The 22,549-nt window shown below is 27.9% G+C and overlaps 1 protein-coding gene across 2 annotated transcripts in view; it reads right to left on the reverse strand.

Annotated features, from left to right (window-relative positions):
* The window catches only part of LOC107441233 (uncharacterized), a 138,166-nt gene that overhangs the window by 68,067 nt on the left and 47,550 nt on the right, over positions 1-22,549 (reverse strand). Inside the window, exon 2 of one of the 2 annotated variants that reach the window (XM_016054416.5) lies at positions 13,270-13,394. The gene's annotated coding sequence lies outside the window, so the exon portion shown is untranslated. Of the gene's footprint in view, positions 1-1,104; positions 1,459-13,269; positions 13,395-22,549 lie in introns of those variants that run through there. The other variant, XM_016054418.5, reaches the window with a different exon arrangement.

The following is a 22,549-nucleotide window of genomic DNA, read 5'->3' on the forward strand; positions in this document are numbered from 1 at the left end:
AAAATTACTTACAACAATAATTTTGAAAGAATCTATTACTTTTTTTGAAAATTAAGCCAAACTATTTTTAGGAATAATTCTCATTAAATTTTTACATTTATTGATTTTAGAAGCCACTGAACTACTAGAGCAAATACCAGCACTAATGTTAACATCGAAAGCATAAAAATTTTACATGGCTATTTAATGATTAAACATTTATATACATCGATTATAATTCTACTCTGCCATCTAGTACTCCTGTTTTTCTCGTGTCACAAACTCATACGCTCGCTTGGCAACCTAAATAGCACAGCGTTTAAAATGCAATTACTTTTCAAAAAAAAAAAAATAACACTCTTTAATAATATCTAAAACAAATTTCAGGTTTTTAGTTTTAATTTTTTATTTTAGTTTTAATTTTTAATGTTCTTTAATGAAAGCACTTAAAAATGATTTTTTTAATACTACTTATTATTTGTTACTGAACAAAATCTGTACTTCTTACTCGAAACTTTAGCTCTTAAGCGTTTTCATTTTTGCATGTTACTTTTTAAACGAAACGTTTACATGCATGAGCAGTACTAGAAAGAAATATTACTGTGCAAATAAATTATCTAATGCAGTTTCTTTTTAAAATCTGTATTATTTCGTATTATTCCTTCATGCAATATTAAGCGTAATATTATAATTTACAATAAATTTTCAAACCATAAACTACTGAATAAGGAAATAAGTATTTAATTACCATATCTTCCCCATTTTATATTTAAGGGGAAAATTGTTTTCACAACCCACAACTAAATTTATTTATTTAATTAAAGAAAAAAAAAACATCTTCCTTGTCCACAATAATTAGTTAAGTTATTAAGACACTGTGCTTTGCAATAGTAAAATGCTTCATTATCACCTTGATTTTATAATATCTTCATCAAAGTTTACAGTATCAAATTTTTTTGCTATTTAATGTGGTTAAAGTAATCCCTTCAGAGATGACATTATACCTACGGCCTTCAATTTATGTTTACAAAAAAAAAAAAAAAAGAATTGACAAGCAAGGATGCTTTAAAAATTTTACAACAATCGCACACTAATTAATTATAAAACTTCGTTAATGAGTCTTACCTTTAAATAAATCCTAGTGTAAGATTACAAGTGAATTAAAATCCACACAAGTTAAAAGACAGCATTTTCTCCCATACCAATAACACAGAGCCTCAATATTCGTTGATTTCTTCCAAAATCAACTTCTATTGTGGCCTATGGCAATATTTCCAGATATTCATCACAAAGTTATTTGCCCAAATTCGATTCATCACGCCTCTAATGAACCTTCAATCGTAAGAATAAACACATTCTTGCTCTCAAAAGCACAAAAAACCACACGCACATAAACATCGACAATACCGTAAAAGGATTTTCAAAACACGTCTTCATGCATAACTGAAAACAGAAGATTCCAAGAACTTCCGCTGCATTGGATTTTTCATTGTTTGGTGCGTCCCAGCTTTTTAGATATAATTATAGCTCCATCTAAAATCCTTACCACCTGCCTTAAAACGTCTTATACCGAAAGTCCGTTTTGAAAAGATATTACGTGATGGGCCGGTCGGTGATTGTGAAAAACGAAAGTTGAAACGTGCGTTCGAATCTTGTGTTATTTTCGGAAAGGTCAGGTAGCCTCCAAGTTCGAAATTTTCACTCAGTTCATTTCTTTTGTTAGTTCGAATTACGAGATACGCGAATATAAATGCGCAGTAAAATTTAACAAAATAATTGAAAATTGTAAATTAACAAATTTAACTGAGAAATATAAAGAAGAATGTATAAAAAATACTTTAAAGATATGATAAGTAAAATAATAAGTAGTAATAAGCAAATAATAAGTAAAATAATAAGTAGTAATAAGCAAATAATAAGTAAAATAATGAGTAGTAATAAGCAAATAATAAGTAAAATAATTATCAGTATGGCAAATTCGAAGATAGACATCAAGACCTATCATTGAATTGAATTAAATGTAAAAGTTCAATGGTACAAAAGTAAAGAACGGTTTCGCTGTGCATGATATTATGCTGAAGATATATAAATTTAATGCCATTATAAACCAACTTTGACGTAAAATTAAATTTTTTTTTAAAAAGAGGAGGAAAAAGTTTCTAACCAAATCGAGATAGTGAAATCCGTTTAATTGAAGTAGAAAGCATCTTGCGGAAATTGAAAGCTGTTAAGATTGAAACTAAAAAAAAAAGAAACACTCTACCATCTGTCGGGAAAATTATTACAGAACCTTGAATCTGAAAAACAATTTCCATAAAACATGAAAATCAGATATCGACGAAAAAAATCAAAGAATTTTTGAAGGAATTTGATTAAAATTTCCCCAGTAAAATTTGTGACGAACTGTCTCTCTCTCTTTAATGTGGAAACTATACACAAATGTAGAAATTGAGAAAGTTTAAGTTGTTGCTCAAAATATAATGTAATTAAAATGAAAGTCATAGCTTATAATGGATTCCCTTGATAATTTTAAGAATTTTAAGACAAAGACATAAATCGGTTTTTCACAAAGATCCATTGAAATTCAAAATTCCAATTATGATTATTCTCTGAAGTTAACAGATAAACATTCTTGGGAATATACTTATTAAGAAAAACCCAAAAGTACTCTGGAGTCTATATGGCGTCATCTGTTAAAAAGAATCAAGTTGTTTAAATTTTACCTTATGATTCATAAAAGATCGATTCAATTACATTAAAGAAAATCTGACAACCGATTCCTTTTCATTCACCGAAAATGTGTGACATTTAAGCCCAACATCCTGATTGAAGGACCCTTTCATTATAAGAATTAGCACTAAAATGCTGCATAAAAATTAAAGAAACTAATATGTGACTCATCTAAAAAAAAATACTTGTCTTTTTCTACAAATAAGATATCTTAATCTTATATCTACTTCAAGTTAAACAAGTGTAATTAATTCAAGAACGATTAATCTGCACTATAGTGTAGTACAACTCAGCTCCGTATTAAAGTTGTACTTAGTATAAACGATATATGTTTAAACACGTTTTAAAATTTCTAACAATATAAGTTTGTACGTTATACAGTGCGAAATGTGTATGTAAGTTCTATAGTAAGTATTGTGTGTTGTTAAGTCAAAGACATTTTTTGTGTATTTTAACAAATTTAACGAAAACGATATTAATTAATCACAATTATGTGTGACTTTATACTAAAAAATTAGTATAAATGAAAATGAATTAAAAAAAAAATTAAGTTTTATTTGAAAACTCTTTTAAATTAGAAAACACACTAAATTATTTTTTTTAATTCAGAAAGCAAATTTATTTCAATGATAGCAGTGTTTTTTAGAATAATTTTTAATTCTCCTTTAAATTTAATTAAATCAAAAAAATGAGACAACTAGGTACATGCAGAAGTGAAGTAACTATGCCTAACCATGTTATTTCAATCAGATTTAATGATTTACATACGATGACGTCACTTGCAGGCATCCAATTCAATTTTCATTAGGCTACAGATTTTCAAAAAGAAAGAAAAAATCGTTAACTCGTGCTGTTTAAAATAAGAACAACATCTAAAATAATTAAACATCATCCTGATTTGATTCGCACAAAGTATTTTATAATATATTTACAATAAACTGTAAGAAATAAAACACTAGCATAACACCGGTAAATAGATGGGGGGAAAAAGGCATAGAATACTAAAGCAACCGTAACGGTACTTTAGGTCCAGAATAATTGTGTTTTTTAAACCACGAAGTTGAGTTGCTATGACAACCATAATTGGTGTCTCCAATATCATTGCCATCTAACACAGTTGCTGTAGTGTAGCTTTATTTATCATTTTGCAAATATGATTATAAATAAAGGAAGATACTTTTCGAGTTCATTATGTAAAGATCAATATCCAGGTGATGTTAAAAACAAAGATGAATAGGAAAATAATCAATATCGCTTTTTTTTACAGATAGAAGAAAAAGTAATCAATACTATTTTTACACGAGTGTTAATCTTTTTGTTTTCGCACGTGGAACGGAATACGTCACTTAAATACTTTCAATGGAAATCTCATTCTACACTCATTATAGGGCTTTTGCGATATTTGCAATCGTTTTGGAATTAATTGAATTAAAATTATTGACAGTAACTTTTACACATAAATCCAATTTGATAAACAAACTTTTTTTAACATGAATTAAATGCGCAAATGAAAAATATTTTTTACAAAAACAGAAAATGACTAATTAATTTTACAAAAGATAATTAGTGAAAATGCTAAAATAAATACGTTAAATACAGTTCTAGCAAAAAGAAAAATGGAAGCATGATTTGTTTTGGAAGAAAAGCAACGAATATAATTTTTAAAGCAAATTGGTAATATCTTTTTTTTTTCTTCCTAATTCTTTGTAGTTTTTTTTCTTCCTGTTTTTCGATGCTCTGTCGCCAAGGAATATAAAAAAAGCCATAGTTGAAGTGCCTTACACTAGAAGCAATGCGATGATTTAAAACTAGATATATAATCTTGCAGTGAAAGATTATCTGAGCTTTAGAACAGACAAATAACTTAAATATTTTAAAAGTTAATAAACTTTTTTAAAAATCGCCAATTTTTTCACCTGGATAAAAATTATCAAAATCACTGCCTTATCTACAGTTTTTGCAAATTTTTATGAGCTCAAGAAATACAGCACTGTAATAAGTTCTTAAATGTTAAAAAATTAGAACACAAACGAAATTTGTTTTTACGCAACTGTGGCTTTTCTCAATATTGACGTTTTGCGCCATTTTCCAAATAAGCGTAGACAACTCTGGATTTAGATAGGCTAAACTTAACCTAACAATCATGAGTAACAGTTGCAGATTCACAGCAGTTATAAAAATAGCATATTATTCAAAGAAAAAAACATCATTTTGTATTACGACGCAGCCTTCCGAAATCAATTTTAATAGAAAAACGCATTTTACATCACTTTGAGACATTTGAAATTGCTTAAAAAGGCAATAAGAATAATATAATTTTGCCATTCATAAGATTATAACATAAACATGTTATTATGATTAAGTTCTTTATATAGAGATTTTGAAGTATTCGTAGTTGAAATAGTAGTAGTATTTTATTTATGTCGCATTAGAGCTGCACAAAGCGCTATTGGCAACGGTCTGGGAAACAACAATGAGAGTAAACCGAAGAAATGCAATCAAAATTTGGGTGCTCGGCAGAGGGGATGGCTCCCTCGGTTTGGTAGCTTTACGATCTTTTCGCGAATTTGTGCACTCAATTATAGAACGAAGGTCAATATCGCGCATCCTCGGTCACTTCGCAGGATGATCAAAATGATCATCCGCATGCTCACTGGCCGCTGTCAGTGATACTTAACTTTGGTGATCTACTGGAAGTCGAAACTGGCGATTAGTCCACTAAGGCAGTGTTCCCCAACCCCAGGTCCGTGGACCGGTACCGGTCCGTGAATCAAATGGTACCGGGCCGCCCATTTCATTGAAACTGAATTTAAATTCCTAGGTTTATATCAAAAATTAAAAATAACTGTGTTCCATTAAAATTTTATTTATTTAAAAAAAGGGGCTCCCGAAGGTAGTGACATAAATTTTTTAACGTTTTAAAACGATTACCCCAGATGGAACCGTCTTATTACAAAGAAACAAGTTCAGGGTTCTCATCGTTCTTGTTAGTTAAAATGTTAAATCACTCTAAATTTATTTTTTAATGTAACTGTATTTTATTTTGAAGGCATGTTTAAATAAAATTAAATTAAAATTAATAAATCGAAATAATTTAAAATACAAACAATCAACGTCCCCCCCCCCAAGCGGGCCGCGGTAAAATTATCAAACGTTGACAGGTCCGTGGTGATAAAAAGGTTGGGGAGCACTGCACTAAGGGACTGGCAATTGATAAAGGATTTTATTAAAAAAAAAATATCGGAAGTAGTTAATACATAAATACAAATAATTAATACTTACTATCGATAACAGAATTCTTCTGGATAAAAGGTTTATAAAAATGTTAAATTGCATTGATGAAAATAATTTTCACAAAATTAATTTGTAAAGTACTCACAGTATAAAAATATTATGTTAATAAATATTTTAATCAACAGCAAAATGTAGGGAAAATAAAAAAATTATTTTACAGAAAAGCCAATCAATACTATTATTTTTAACGACTAAGTGATGTAAGTCTTCCTTTCTTACTTTTACAAATATTCTTATATTTTGTAAATTTATTTATTTATTAATTACTTTTTGCAAAATAAAATTTTTTTAAATAGGAATACTATTTCAAAATCCATACAAAGTCGAAGAGATAAAGGTTGCATTGATTTATAAAGGTTTTTTTTTACAGCTTAATTTTGATACTTTATTTGAGCTACTTAAAAAAAAATTATTTGAGCTATTTAGGACAATAACTTTAAAGCCAATGAAGTTAATGCAATAAATTCATTGCATAAATGTTTTTTTTTTATTGAAAACAATTTAATCTACAAGCGATTGAGCAGAAATACTCATAAAAAGTGAAAATGATAGTGTATATGTTTTGTTAATAGTCTATTTCAAGGTTTAATAACACATTCGTGACTACCGCAACTTGACGATAACGTTAAGAATAAACACTAAAATCAAAATCCTTTTTTATCTACTTTAATAAAATAAAGTGAATTCTAGGATAAGAAAACTTAACTAAGTTTCATTACTAGTTCGTAAGACTTTTTTTAAAGATTTGCTTAACTCCAATAAGGATAAATGTAAGAGTAATAGAAATGCATTAACCTAAATTTAAAGTAATTTATTTATTTAATTTTTGCTACGTTAGTTCTCATTTAAATTAACCATTGAAATTTTTACAATACAGAAATACAGCTAAGGCATAAGAAAATATTGTGAGGGATACATATACCTTTAAAATCAGTCAATAGTTACATATTTTATTGATTTATAGAATATGTTTGTACTTCTTTGATCTTTATATTACAATTAAGAAAGATTAAAAAATTACACTATCATAAAAAAAAAATAATCGAATTCAAGAAAATATATTGAAATTTATGCAAAAAGGATTACCATTTTTTTTTAAAAAAAAGTGCTGTTTTTAAATGAATTCACGGATATTTTAAGCAGAAAGAAACTAAAACATTTTTCACAATTTTAAAAGTTTTGAAAAGTTATTAATGCAAGAAAAAGTCATTTGTTATTTAATTCTTTTCTCTCATCATATGTGGGATGGTTCAAACAGAGGGTGGGCGACCTTACTAGCTCAATCCTCTATTTCGTGACTATGATAAGAAAAAATAAAAAAAAGCGAAGCACGACAACATAAATCTTTATTTAAAAAAACAATAAAACTTCAGAAGTTACCTAGAACTCTCAACTTTTGTTTTTGCTGAAGAAATCAGTCATTTGGTTAATGTAATGATAAGTTTTACTTTGGTGTCAATGATTTCGAGGAAGTAATAAGTTATACGTTGTACCTGATTCTTCTTTATTAATAACAGGTTTTATATTGTTGCTAATTCCTCATTATAAATAAGTTATACTTGTTACCAATGTTGATTTAATTAGGCGTTGTTACCAGTGCTTCTTTGTAATTGATAATATTGGGAAACAATATTTTTTTCATTGCATGAGAATTTTATCGAGTATTTGATATTTTTTCGTCGCTGATTTCAAATCCGCAATAGGTTACTCTCTCCAAGCTACAGTTTTTTGACATTTTTGGTCAATTTTTGTCAGAACGTACAAGTTTAAAAACGTTATATATAACAGGGGGTCGCATAAATGTGTGACAAACTTCTATTATGAACTGTTTCTTCGTGTACTTCTGAGCATATTATAATAGGCAAGAGGCCCCTACCAGCGTATGACGACATTTCCGTACATGGATTACTATGCCTTTTTAATCCAGATGATGTTTCCTAACTTCCCTAGAAGTTTGTCACAGCATTCACGTGACCTCCTATTATATATGATGATTTGAAACTTGTTTCGACAAAAAATCGACTGAAAATGTCGTATAATAATATGTAGCTTATATGTCGTCTAAAATAATATGTAGCTTTAGGTATAAAACTAATTTCAGATTTAAAATCCTCACACCCGAATTAGGCAAGATCAAGTATTTGCATAAATGCAACAAAAAATTTGTTCCTCAGGGTAATTTATATATTATCGCCCATGCTTTTTTCATTAATGATAAATTATAGTGTCTCGAAACCTTTTTAATGAATGTTACATTATATATTATTACCAAATGCTACGTTCTGATTTTAAAGTTCTTTAATAAGCTTTTATAATAGTACTCATGAAAAATCTTATAATGGAAAGACAATAATGAGTATTATAGTGAGGAAAAAATGTAGGACATTTAGAGTTCTAGAAACTAAGGAAGTTAAAAAGTAATTGAAAAATAATATATTGCAATCTTTAACATCTTCAATTCTTTTTAAATAACAAAAATAATTCTTAAATGTTCTGAACAATGCTGAAAAAAGAATTAAATGTTTGGTCGTTTATAAGGAAAAATTCAACATGATTAAAGCTCTTATAAAATTATTCACCTAATTACCCACTTTAAAAAAAAATTTCCCTACTGACTTAATATAACCTGAAAAAGCAACAAAGCTTCTTTTATTTTTTTAAAAAAAGAAAGAAAGGAAAATTAGAACGACAGAATGTCTATCCACAAATAGTGAATTTGATGCTGTTGTGATAACCGAAAATTATCAAATCAATACTTTTAATGCATAATGAAATGCTTATATATTAGTTACCAATAAAAAGTTTTGTAATCAGCCGCTATTTATAAGAAAATTAAATAAAAATAAAAAAATAAATGAGTCTTTTCTAAAAATAAAATGTTTGTGGATAAAAATAAAATAAATTAGGTCGTTCATAATTCAATACAAGAAATTTAATTCAGTTAAATAAGAACTAAAAGTAAAAAATCATTCAAAATTACTTCCTTTTACCATATAAATGTTTATTTATCAATTTAAAAAAATAATGAAAAGACAATACTGAGTATTAAAGCGAAAAAATACTAAGACATTTATAGTTCTAGAAATTAATGAAGCTGAAATAAATGCTTATATACTAGTTGCCATTAAAAAACTCACTATTATTGGGATCAACCACTAGATTATCACTATTATCAACCATTATTTATAGGTAAATTAAGTATAAATAAAAATAAATTGGTCTTTTCTAAAAAAGAAATGTTTGTGAATAAAAATACATTAAATTAGGTCGTTAATAATTCAATACAGAAATTTAATTCAGTAAAATAAGAAGCCAAAATATACAAAACTTAGGTTTGGTCACAAGAAACTTTGTTTTTTGGGTCACAAGAAACGTATTGTGACTAGGACTGGGCTATAAATCGATATATCGCGACATATCGATTTAACGCCTATATCGGCAAACCGATACAGCAACTTTCATTCCAAGCGATGCATCAGAAATCTGATTTAAGCCGTCGGGTGAAGAAGACGATATAACGATATAGCGATATAGCGATACACGCAAGGACTTTCTCTTACGTTCCGATGCCAACTCGCGCTGTGGAAGACGATATTGTTTCGTTATGTTGAGACGGCCTTGACTGATGAGCGGTAGAATCAGAATCACTTTTGAGACCTTATATCGTTATATCACATGTTCGTTTTCGCACCTTCGCGATTTGAAATCGTTTCTTGTAGATTATTTTCAATGGGATTAACTTCGTGATCGCCGTCGTAACCTTGTTCTGAACGCAATCTATTATTGAAAAGAATTTGTAAAGAAAAGTTTCTTCATTAATTAGGTAAGTTTTTTATTTATTTTCGGACAAAACTTTTTTTATATTTTTAAATGTGAAAATTATCGGAAATCTAATTTAAGGCACCCATAAGGAATTAAATTACAAAGTAAATAAATTTGTTAGGTTATTTTTTTACTTTCTTTTAATTTATTAAAAACCTTTCGGATAAAACTTCTAATAATTTAATGGGCTTCTATTACTGATTTTAAATTTATAAATCTTGAGTTGTTTTTATTTTTAGAAATAAAGTTAAAACAAAACTTATTTTTTGGACATAAGTCAATAAACTTTATTTGTTCAAAAGAATTTGAAAAGCTTGCGAATTTTATTCATTTCTTTTTTTTTTTTCTTTTTTTTTTTTATCAATTACTACTTCGTTTTATTAGAGAGTAAAATCATTATTTTTTTTTAATTTTCGTTTTATATTATTAGTTAATTAGCTAAATATATTACCGAATATCACAATTCTTTTGTTTTTATTTTTAAGAATTTAATTAAGAAACTTTGCCTTACTTTGTTTTTCGTTCGTTCATTATTTAATTTAATTTAATTATTTATATGAAATAATAATAAAAATAGTGTTTAAGAAGCATTTTTTTTCTAAAATTTATTTAGCTCTTTATTTTAAGCATACAAATAATTTTTTAATGAACTTATTTTTTAAATTTTGTTCCTATGCTGTTAGGTAAATATATTGATAAATTTCAATTTTATTTATTTTTTTATTTTTAAACTAAGAAATCTTTTGTTATTTGCGTGATCATTTTTAGAAAATATAACAAAACTTGTGTTTACTTCTTCATTAAGAATTTGAACATTACGATCGAACTTAATAATTCTGTAATTATTTACGCATAATAGTACAAGCAAATATTGATTTGTTAAAAAAAGTTTCTTTTTTTAAAAAAAAAAATATTTTTAACACTTTGTTTTAAGTGTATAATGAATTTCTTAACAAACTTTTTTTCTAATTTTTTAAATTTTCTTTCAATAATTTCAGCTAGATATCTTTATAAAATTCCCTTTTTATTTTTAAACTGAGAAATCTTTCAGAGAACGAAAATTTTAAGAAATTATTACAATTCTTATGTTTACTTTTTAGTTTAAAATTCGAACATTTTTAATTTTAAACTTCAGCTTTTAGTCAATCTAACTTTTATTTTAATTAAAATATATTTTGAAATTTTAAAATCAGCTTTTGTTTAATAACAATATTTTTTTTCATTAAGGCTGTTTTAGGGGTTAACTTAAATTAAGACTACTTATACCTTATAAACGATAAAGAAGTACAAATATTTCATTCTGTATCTACACACATTTTTTCAATAAATATTTTAAGTAAGATTTGTACATCTTAGTCAATTTATTTAATATCTTTCTTTAGCAAAACATATATATTTTCAAATTTATAAATTGATTTAAATCAATATGCGTATGAAGTCTTGATAGAAATCTGACTTTCTGTGCCTTAAAGTAAATGAAATTCAAAAATACTATATCGCGATACATCGCTATATCGCGATGCAAAACTGACGATGTATCACGATATATAATTTCTAATATCGCCCAGTCCTAATTGTGACTCATTTTTTGATCAATGAAAAAAAGGTAATAGTTTTGACAACTCATTTAAAATTACTTCCTTTTACCATATAAGTGTTTATTTATTAAATTAAAATAAAAAATAGACAAATTGTTGAATAATTTTAAAAATATATATATCTTTTATTTTATAAATCTCTCAGTAATTTACTTCATTACTAAAGATCATTCCTAGATATATTTAGAGAGAACATTAAGGTTTGTATATAATGTAATTTTTAAATTAAAAATTAACTATTTCAAACTTAATTCAGAAATTTTTTTTGAATTTAAAAAAATTTTTTTTAGTTGATTCGAAGATCGCTAGGATACGAACATTCGCTAGGATACATCGCTTAGGATCACTAGGATACATCATTGAGTACCGAGGGCTCTATTGCCTGAGACACAGAGGCTCTTTTTTCACGCATTGCAACAATACAGTCTCAAAACAATTGGTTTAACCTCGAATCATAATATTCGTTTTTTGAACCATATTTTCTTCCAAAAGTCAACAAGCTGTTGATAAGGTGTTAAAATAATAGTTACGGGTATGCTTTTAATGTATCTGTAATCAAGTTCATGTAGGATTAATTTGCACGATAACATGGTTAAACTTGACAGCAAACTCGAACGATATCATGATAAAATACACTCCGGACAGAATTTTAAACAGTTTATGATTCATTATGAGTTACAATGAGTAAGAAGTAATAATCATAAAAAGTAATAAGCAGTAATATCTTAAATCACGGTTAATTTTTTCTCAAATACTTTTAATTAATTTTTTATCAATCATTTTTAATTATTTTTTATCAACTACTTTTATTCAATTTTTTTATCAATTACTTTTAATTATTTTTTTTATCAATTACTTTTAATTAATTACTTTTATTTAATTTTTTATCAATTATTTTTCATTAATTTTTATCAATTACTTTTAATTAATTTTGTATTAAGTACTTTTAATCAATTTCTATTACCAATTACTTTTAATTATTTTTTTAACAAATGCGGTCAGAGGAAAAATTTGGATATTTCTCAGAATCTATTTGTAAAATACACTTAATGAATATATGTTGAGTGTTGAACAATTCAATTTTGAATGTTAGCAGATTGTAGCTGTACAGAATGCAACGAAGTCAAGCAAATTTTCAATTCAGCGAATCAAATTTTTTACGTTTGTTTTTAAACATATGTAAGACTGGGAAGCGTTAATTGGGACTTAAATGACTATCACTTAATATCTTTTAGTCAAGAATGAAACGTTGACATGGCATGACAAGCATTACAATGACGACCGATTGATATAAAAGTTAATCTCGACGTAGCATTATTATATTTTGCAAAACAAGCTTGATAATTAAAAGCTTTTATTATTGAGCTAAGATACTTTGATTTGTTTTAACAAATGATGCTTTCATTTAAAATTTTAATTGATATTGCAAGCATAAAAGATGTTGCAAATTTGAACTATAGTATGGTTCAATGCGTAACAATATTTCCAGCAATGTAGAGTCTTAATTTAAGTATTATAAAAAAAAACTAAATAAAAGTTAAGAAAAAACAATAATAATAACCGAATTGAGTTTTTTTCATATCTGACTTTAACAACTTCCTCATTTTTAAACAATAACAGAAAGACTTTCATTTTTTTTCTCACTTTCAAATACAGCCCACCTGCTAACAGGAATAAAATAACCTATTAATAAAACGAATATGGCAACAGTCTCAAATTACAAATTAATTCAGGACTTGGTCTCATTACTGGGCAATACAATATTCGTCAGTGGGAATTGTAGTTGACAATAAAGCTTATATTTTATACCCTTGTACAAGGCCATTGAGTAAAATATTTCACTCACCGTGTCTATTGTTTCTTCTTTTAAAGCAGGTATTAGCCCACATTTTGAGTTGTTTTTTCCTTATTAAAACAATACAACAACACTACTATTGGTTAAATGCGCAAAACAAGATGAAAGTTTCGCACCTGAAATGAAAAGAAAGAATTACTTTATTAAATTAAGGAAATCATCAAAAAGGTAATGTACATAATTTTATATAAAAAAAATATATTAGTTATTAGTCTACTAGACAGTTTTAAGAACACATAATAGGTCAATACAATATAAATATTTCCTTAATAAAGAAATGGTTTAATAGGAGCAAACCTCCAAATCTAAAACTTCGTCGAAGTTGCCTCTTATATATTTATTCTGCCTTAAACATTGTTTGTTTTAGTTTGAATTTGCTAGTTTTGTAAAAAAAAAAAAAAAAATTTAAAAAAAATGAATAAAGTTTTTGGTGACACACAAGTTAAATAAAATTTTAAAAACTCTATTTCATACTAATTACATAGTTATTTTTATTAAAATTGATACAGAATCAATCAAAGTAATCATTTTAATGTCTGAAAAAATAATAGATGATGCTTGCATCACACTTTGAATCACTTTAAAATACCCCCCAATTGCTCAGTGGTTAAAAGAACTGATATGACAGTAATCTCGATTTCTGTATATTCCTACACTGCTAAAATATTTTTTTATACATTTTACAGCCGTCGTTGAACAACCGACCCAATTTTTAGTTTACGACTACCGATGTTTATCTCCGTAACATTGTAATTTTTGCACCCAATCCAAAAGACAAGGGAGTTCTTGTATTAAGTATTGGAAGAAATGTGCCTTCGTGGAGGACTTATTGATGAAACCAACCTGCATTTGCGTTATACGGAGAAGTACTACCCTGAGCCACAGCGGCCCACTGTTAATGGCCGATGGTTTAAAGGGTTCCAATATTTTCATTATGCATAAACCAGTCAACTTTGCTGCAACTTTTCGAACTGTATTAAAGTAACAAAAAAAAGCATTCCCGCAACAGCCGGCTATGGACCAGAGAGGTTATGGAGGTTACGGTTTCACAATTTTGTGACCAATGACATGATTGTGACAATATGATTTACGTTGCTCCTAAGCCACAATACTTTCCATGGATGCGTAGCTTCAAGCCGCCAGTATTGATCACCAATCTTTCGGAATGACAGCTCAATGAAGCAGATTCCCGAACTGTTCAATATTTTTTTTTCTATGAAACAATTCTGTGAGCCGCAATGGCTCAGGGGATAGGGTGCTAGCCTTCCAATGAGGCGAATTGGGTTCGAATCTCAGACGATACGATTTCCGCATCCGGCTTGCACCGACCACAGTGCTGACGTGAAATATCCTCAGTGGTAGACGGATCATGGGTTTAAGTCCCCTTGCCATCAGGCTAACCGTGGAAGGTTCTTCCTCTCCATGTAACGCAAATGCGGATTATCTCCATCAAAAAGTTCTCCATGATGGCGAATTTCTCCCAATACTCGATCCAGGAGTTCCCTTGTCTTCTGGATTGGGTTCAAAATTACAATGTTGTGGAGTTGAACATTAGTAGTCGTAAACTCATAAAATTGGGTCGGATGTTCAACCACGGTTATATATAAAAAAAATTTTTAAAACAATTCTGTTGTTAAATTTAAATATGAACATGCTTCAATCAAAAACTTTTTAGAAGTTTGACCAAATTTGCACAACATCACTGTTCAGTTATGGTATTTTTCAACACTGAGCTAATTTTCTGATTGTAAATCGTGTGTAAGAAAAGTTATACACACTAATAAAACAATGACACATCTAAGTCTTTATTTGTAAAAATAAGGAACGGTGCTGTACCCTTCATGTGTGAGAAAAGTTATACAAACTAATGACGCATGTAAGTGTTTATTTATAAAAATAAGTAACGATATTATATGCTTGTTGTAAGAAAAATTATACAAATTAAAACAAGAATTACGCAATTAAATTTTTATTTGTAAAATAAGTAACGATGTTATATGCTTCATGCGTAAAAAAAGTTGTACAAACTAAAACAATGTCGCATGTAAGTCTTTAATTGTAAAAATAAAAAACGATATTTTATGCTTCAATGCTAAAATGGAATCAGAAGCAGAAGAAACACAGTGTTAATAGTTAGAAAAAAAATTCTATAATAAAGCCAACATAGTTAGAAATTTTATTGGATGTCTTGTTCGGTCTTCCATCATAGGCGTTAGGGGTTAATGATCCATTTCATTCCATTCATTTAATGGGAACTATTATTTCACCTGCGTCTGTGTTTTCTCCAACTTTTGCACTGCAACAAACTTCTAGCAAATCTAAATGAACCCTGAAACAGGATATTTGCTTTGCTATCGATTTTCATTTCGCTAGAGTTGAATGTACTTAACAATCAAATTCGAAATGATTTAATTTTTTTTAAATTTAAAAAATTAATTTTGTTTTGAATTTCCTAGAAAAACTTTATTATTGCAACTAATTAGTTAATTTTTCGATGCACTTCTAATATTTTATTCATTGATTTTTATTCTTTAAAAATACATTCGTAAATAAAAAAAAAAATCGAAAAATCGATTTAAAAAAATCCTGTGTTTCTATTATCTGCTTATACAGGACCCGCACTAAGCGTTCGCCATCTCACCAGATTCGATAAAATTGTAAATTTAGGGAATAAAATTGCGTTCTTGGCGAAAGAATTTTTACAGAGGAAAGAAAAATATATTTAACTCGATCCTCAAAATTACATCAAAATGAATTTTTCTGAACATATCGGTATTTTTTTTTTATTCGAGTAGAGTAATTTTCGGTAGATGCGCCTCATAACCTATTAGAATTGAATCCAAATAATATAAGCCTGAAAGAAACTACCGGAGAATAGTTTTCAATGGAGAAAAAAATTAATCATAAAAAAAATTTAAGATTTGAATTTGGCGAAGACTTTCGAAAATTGGCGAATACTTTTGATATTTGGCTAATTTACTGGCTAATAATTAGAAACCCTGAGAGCGGGCCCTGCTACCTATTAAAAGTTATAATGATTAATTTCTTTTTTTTTTTAAAAAAAATGTATTTGTAACAAATTTCTTTTCATATAGTTTTTTTTTCAAAATTATCCTTAATTCCGAAATTTATCAACAAGAATTCCATTAAAATATTAAATCTCCTTTAATTTATAGAAAAGACTTAATGTTCTCGTTAAAACACTAAGATGTCGGGTAGCTCATAATTGTCCCGCAATTATGTTTTTTTTTCCTCCTCGAGGGCAAGCGGATATCCTTTGTTAAACCACATTTGGTTTTGTGAGGGTGAGCCTGTGGTTTCTAGATTACCTGTCATATAGAACAATTGGAAATAGCCTTTTACAGACGAGTTAAATATTAAAACCTTCCAATTACATTTTATAAAAGCAACACATTTCTTACTTCATAAATATTATTCGTAACAGATCAAAATGAATGTGAAAATTATCACTTCTGTTCCCTGTTCTTAGCCTTATAGATATTTGAAGTAAAATATCAGATACTTTGAAAGTAAATTATTTTCAATATAAAAACAAAACAATAAATGTATTTTTTACTACATATTCTTGTTGCTATAAATTAAGGTTATGAGAAATATATAATGTATTTTTCATTAGCATTTTTATAATTTCACAATTCATCAGAAAAACGCTGTCCTTTAATTAAATTATCACTACTGTATCTTACTATAAATAATAATAAATTGACCAATAAACGTTCATATAATTGAACTATAGAAATGAATTATTTTTGTGACTTCTTACTCTTCATATACAGATGAAATGTGGGTAAGACTATATTTCGAAGTGTCCCTTTGATTATCATCAAATTTGTCACTAAAACCAGAGGTGTTGTTTTATTTACGACTAGCCGCCTAAGGCGGCCAGCTGTCCGCCACGCTGAAGGTTTTCACAAATAAAGTTTTTTAAAACATAGCAGGAAATCTGAAGATTAGTGGACAATTAAAGTGTTCCTGTCCTGCAATTTTGTCTTCATATCCAGTTCTGCTGCAGATGTGTTATAGCTCTTGAGGATGTTTGAAATTATATAGCTACAACGCTTAAGAAAAAAAAAACTAAAATGCCAAATACATGAAAAGAACACGAAAACGAATAAATTTTTTATGGTATCAATTTTTATTTCTATATAATTTTTTATGGTATCAAATTCTATTTCTATATCTGTTACGTCAAGCACCCAGGTATTATAATTTGATCTAGTTGTGCTTGTATAATTTTGATCTAGTTGCGCTTTCTACGTCATTTTGTTAACTTCGTTTGGTTTGTTATTTAACATAGTTTGGTTTGTTATTTCTAAGTTAACTTTCAAAACATTGGCTGGCATCAGCATTTTTATTCTTTAAGTTGTTTATTTTTTCTTTTGGAATTCGTTCCTTTTTAGCGAAATGTTTTTCAACCTAATCGAATTCTTTGCCGACTGTTCTCTGTATATATAAAGAAAATAAAGTAAAAATTTTTAAAGTGTTGTGAAAAGAATTTTCAGTTGTACAAAGTACTACAATATCGCTACAAAAATTATCGTCTTCGCTTAAGAAAAAAAATAGAGCGTGAAAAGAAGAAAAAAAACTTATTATAACAATTCGCGATCGCAACGAACTATAGGGGGCGTTGTTGTATGAGACGCTTACCTGCGATTTCTATATGAACCGTCATTCAGTTACTCTGGAGACGTCGTTAATGTAGCGTGTAGCATTGCAACGTTCCTTCTTTAATGTGGCTTATTAAATTTAAAAAAGAAAAATGCTTGATCTTCTTTCTTATACAACCGAAAACAAAATGGTATCTCTTTTTATTAGAGAAGGAACATCCAAAACACATCGGAAAAATATTTGTACATTAACAGAAAAAAATATGTATATTCTTATAAGAGTTAAAACCTAATGCCCGAGAAATAGTTTTACTAAATTTAATGATATAACATGAAAGGCCCATTTAAACTTTATATTCTATAGTTTTAAGAATCATATTAGTTCAAAAATTAAAATGAACAAAAAGTATACATAAGCCTCATAATTTTATGAAATTTAATTTTGTAAACAACGTTTTTTGACAACAATTTTTATCAAAAAATTTCAAGTTTCAATAAAAATTATTATTTAGAAACTAAGAAACGTAAAATAAAGAATGCTGACGAAACAAAAAAAAAAAAAAAAAAAAAAAGACAATTCTTTTTTTGTCGCTATTTTTAGTGCTACGAATATTCGTCTTTGGGATTTGCCAAAAACAAAACAAGATGCAATTTTATTTTTTCAGGAGGGAAATATTTTACCGAAAAAACGAAAATGTACCAATTCCCACAACATAAAACTTTATCTTGGTAAACGTTCGTTTTGGAAATGTTATTTCATTTGGAATCTTATTCATCAGAGTTCATATGGCGATATGATTGTTTTGAATCTATGCTAAACTCTATATCGGCTCATTTTCCACCGAAATCCGATTAACTATTTTGATTTTAAATAAAGTGTTTTATTTTATGAATTGTCGCAAAAATTTTAAGTGTAGATTAGCGGCTCTTAAAAACCGCCAAATCTGTAGCGGCGGTGGCGTTAATACGTTAGTACCGAATTTTTATTCCATACTTTTCTGAATCATATTACTTCAAACATTGGAATATACAAGAAGTATACATAAACACATAATGTTATACCATTTAATTTTTCAAAAAAAGTATTTTGAGAACAATTTTTATCAAAAAATTATAAACTAAAAAACGGAAAATAAAGAATTCTTAGGATAAAAAAACGATTTTAAGAATTCTTTACATTGAAATAAAAACTTTCATATTGTTTCTTTTTTTATTATTCTTATAGTTCTTAATCAGACGTAAAAACCCATTCTGTAGTGTAGAGAACCATCATCAAATGAAAAAAAAATATTTACAAGCAAATTTTTTATTGTAAAAATCATTGCACTTACCTGATTTATGATTCCCGGAGAATTCCAAAATGATAAGTTCCTTGTTTGAAAACTTTATTCTCAAATAATAGATACATAGTTTATACCTTCATTACTTTTAGATAACATACTACACAGCAAAATTTTATAATTGATATGAATTTGAATATGTAGCTAAAAACAGAATAGCTGAATTCTAGTTGAACTTATTCTTTCAAAATTAAAAAAAACTTACCAAGAAAACGATTTAAATTAATTAAGAATCAGCAGAAATGGCACTATTTCAAGTAACTTGGATAATTTTTTATTGTTGTTTTCCGAATTATATGGATACAGAAATATATACTATTATATAACTATTACAATTCTGTATGTTCTGAATTCATATTTATTCACTGGAATGACGAAAGCAATGAATGTTGACTTCACTTTAATTCGTAATGAATTGAAGACAGAAGAAATGCATTTTACCTTAATACACACATCTGTAACAGTATCCGAAATCGGAAGTCATCAGTTGCAAGTTTGTTGATAATAGAAATTAAAAATTATTGAAGAATTTTTCTTCAAATGTTTGGCGTGTTCTGTTCCTGAAAGATTTACTAATATTCTGGAGATTTTTTTCAAGTTCTTCGGCCTTTTCCTTAGGGAAATTTTGTTTCCTATTTGCTGCTAAAAATGGCGTCTGATTCAGTCAATGACTTTGATGGAACTAAATGAAAACGTGATAAATTAATGTCCGATATTTACAGGCTCCCGCTAGACGGCGTACTCGAGCGTTGCGATCGCGAATTATGAACAGCGACAAATATATCAAAGCGAAGCGTTCTATTTACGTATCGAATATGTTGCCACATTTTTAATACAAAAGTTAAACTTTTCTCCACTTTAATAAATGTAAACTAATGCGAACTTTACAATTAAATTATTAATTCCTTCGTATATTATTGGTTTAAGTTGTCGAAAATTAATATTTCAATTGTAAGGTTCGCATTAGCATACATTTATAAGAGTGGGGAAAAGTATATGCATTTTTTAATAGTTTTTTGAATATGGCTCTTTGAAGACGAAAAAGCAGACGAAAAGCATAGACTTACAAAATGACTGATAACTAAATAACTAATCCAAATTTTTGAAAAAGAAAAAAAATACTTCTTCATTATGTCAAAACACAATTATGTGCCGAGTTTCGTGCCTGGGCGAGGCTTCTGGGGCGATATATTGTGATTACAGACACACACACACACAGCCGCTTTTATTATTATGTATAGATGTATAGATAACCAGTACAGAAATTTCTAAAATCAGTATATACTTTTTCTTACTGCGCATATACTATAATATACATTTCTATTTTTACTTTAGTTGCTCGTTTATTTTGATTAAAAAGGCATTTTATCCGGGTTATACTCATTAACGTTTTAATAATAATTTTTTCGGCTTCATTTTATTTAATAGAACGTTGCACATAAGCACAACTGACACCATAAAAAAAACTGTCAATTTTCGCCGAATTAATTTAAGATAATTTAATCGGACAATAAGCGTATTTCAGTAAAAATATATTTAAAGCTGCCCCACCTTTAAATATATTTTTACTGAAATATGCTTATTCTCCGATTTAAATTATCTCACATTAACAGATAAACATTTTCTGAATCAGACTTCTGATCCTCGACTGCACTCAGACCCACCGAGTACATGCGTTGGAGTTCTGTGCTTAGACGTACTTTCACCCTCGCGGTGCTCTCTCGTTAAACGAAAGGCGCACCTTCCAGACTTAAATCGTAAAAGGATAATGGCTGCTTGTCAAAGCGTAATTAGAAACAACAACATTTTCTGATATCAGGCCTCTGGTGTTCACGCATAGTTTTTTGTTTGAATTTTTGAATATTTCCGACAAATAGAAGAAGGGATATTCAACTCTTTCAAAATATTAATCAGGTGTGTTAAAGTTTTTTATACACTTATATTTAAATTTACACGTGTAGCATGCACCTACTCAATGTTATGCCCACACTCAACTAAAAAAATTTAAGTGCCTAAAAAAATCCCCCCAAAAAAGAAAAGGTTTTCATTAAAATGTCAGTCAGTCGTTGAAGCATAATCCTGAATTAATGTCAATAAATATTTACTGCATTACATTATTTATTTTAGCACCCTAATTAATAAGACTTATTAAAAAATTTAATGAAAGTCTTATTTGCTTTCTCCGAAAAAGTATTCCCACGTGGAGTCTAAATTATAAGTCCACCCACCTATACAGTTTATGATTTGACTTCTTGTGTGGGTTTTTTGATAGAAAGAGCGTTGAACCTTATTAAATGGCATTAATAAAAATATAGTAAGTAAAATCTTTTGTAGTGTGTGATAACTTAAAATAAATAATTATTTAATAAACTACTTGTTCATTATAGTTCATAATACATAATTATGGATTACGAGCCTAAAAAATGGTGGGAAATTTTATTATAATAGAATTAGCAGAGAGAGAAGGGAGGAAAAAGTGAAAATGATAAATGAGAATACGAAACCAAATCCATCTTTATTTAATTTAAAAAGATTCGAAAATAAAAAATAAATTTTAATCTGGCATTTGATTTTGGGAAAATTGTTTATTAAGATTATCACTCGTTTCAAAAAGATTATCTAGCAATTTTGATCATTTTGAAAGGAAAAACCAATAACGCTTATTACTTTACTTGTAAACATGATGATCTGTATTTTTTTCAAAATTGCAAACAATTTAAGAAAATATTTCAAATATCTTAGAAATTTTTATTTTTCTTTATTTTTGTATCAATTTATTTTTTGAATAATAGAATACTTTAAAGACTATAAGCAATGATATGATTTTTAAAAAAATAATAAAGAGTAAAGTGAAAAACGGGAAAAGAGTTGCTTTCGCTCTAATTTCTGAAAAAAAATTTCAAAAATCTCAAAGGTTTCGCCAGAAACCGAAAAAAGTTCGTTGAGAAAACCGGTTCACGTGATGCATCTCATATATGAACTTTATCTTTATTTTTTACTATAGTAAACTTTTCTCAAGAAAAAGTTTACAACTAAAAAAATTAATACTCATAAAACATCTTAAAACAAAGGTCACTTTAATCAGACAACTTTCCAAAAAATTCACGCATGGTTGCTTACATTGACTTTATACAGCTACTAGTAAAAAATAGAAGGTAAACCTAAATTCTCACAGTTTTTTACGGATATCTTGAGCTCTGAATAATGATAGAACACTGCAGCGGATATAAAGATTTCTACTAAAATTCCCAGAATTATGGTCACAGTTTGCTTTCTGACGACGAAATATAAGCCAGTGGTTCT

The sequence above is a fragment of the Parasteatoda tepidariorum genome, chromosome 6 (assembly GCF_982258835.1).
Source record: "Parasteatoda tepidariorum strain Cologne lab strain chromosome 6, Ptep-v5.0, whole genome shotgun sequence".
Lineage (NCBI taxonomy): Eukaryota > Metazoa > Arthropoda > Arachnida > Araneae > Theridiidae > Parasteatoda > Parasteatoda tepidariorum.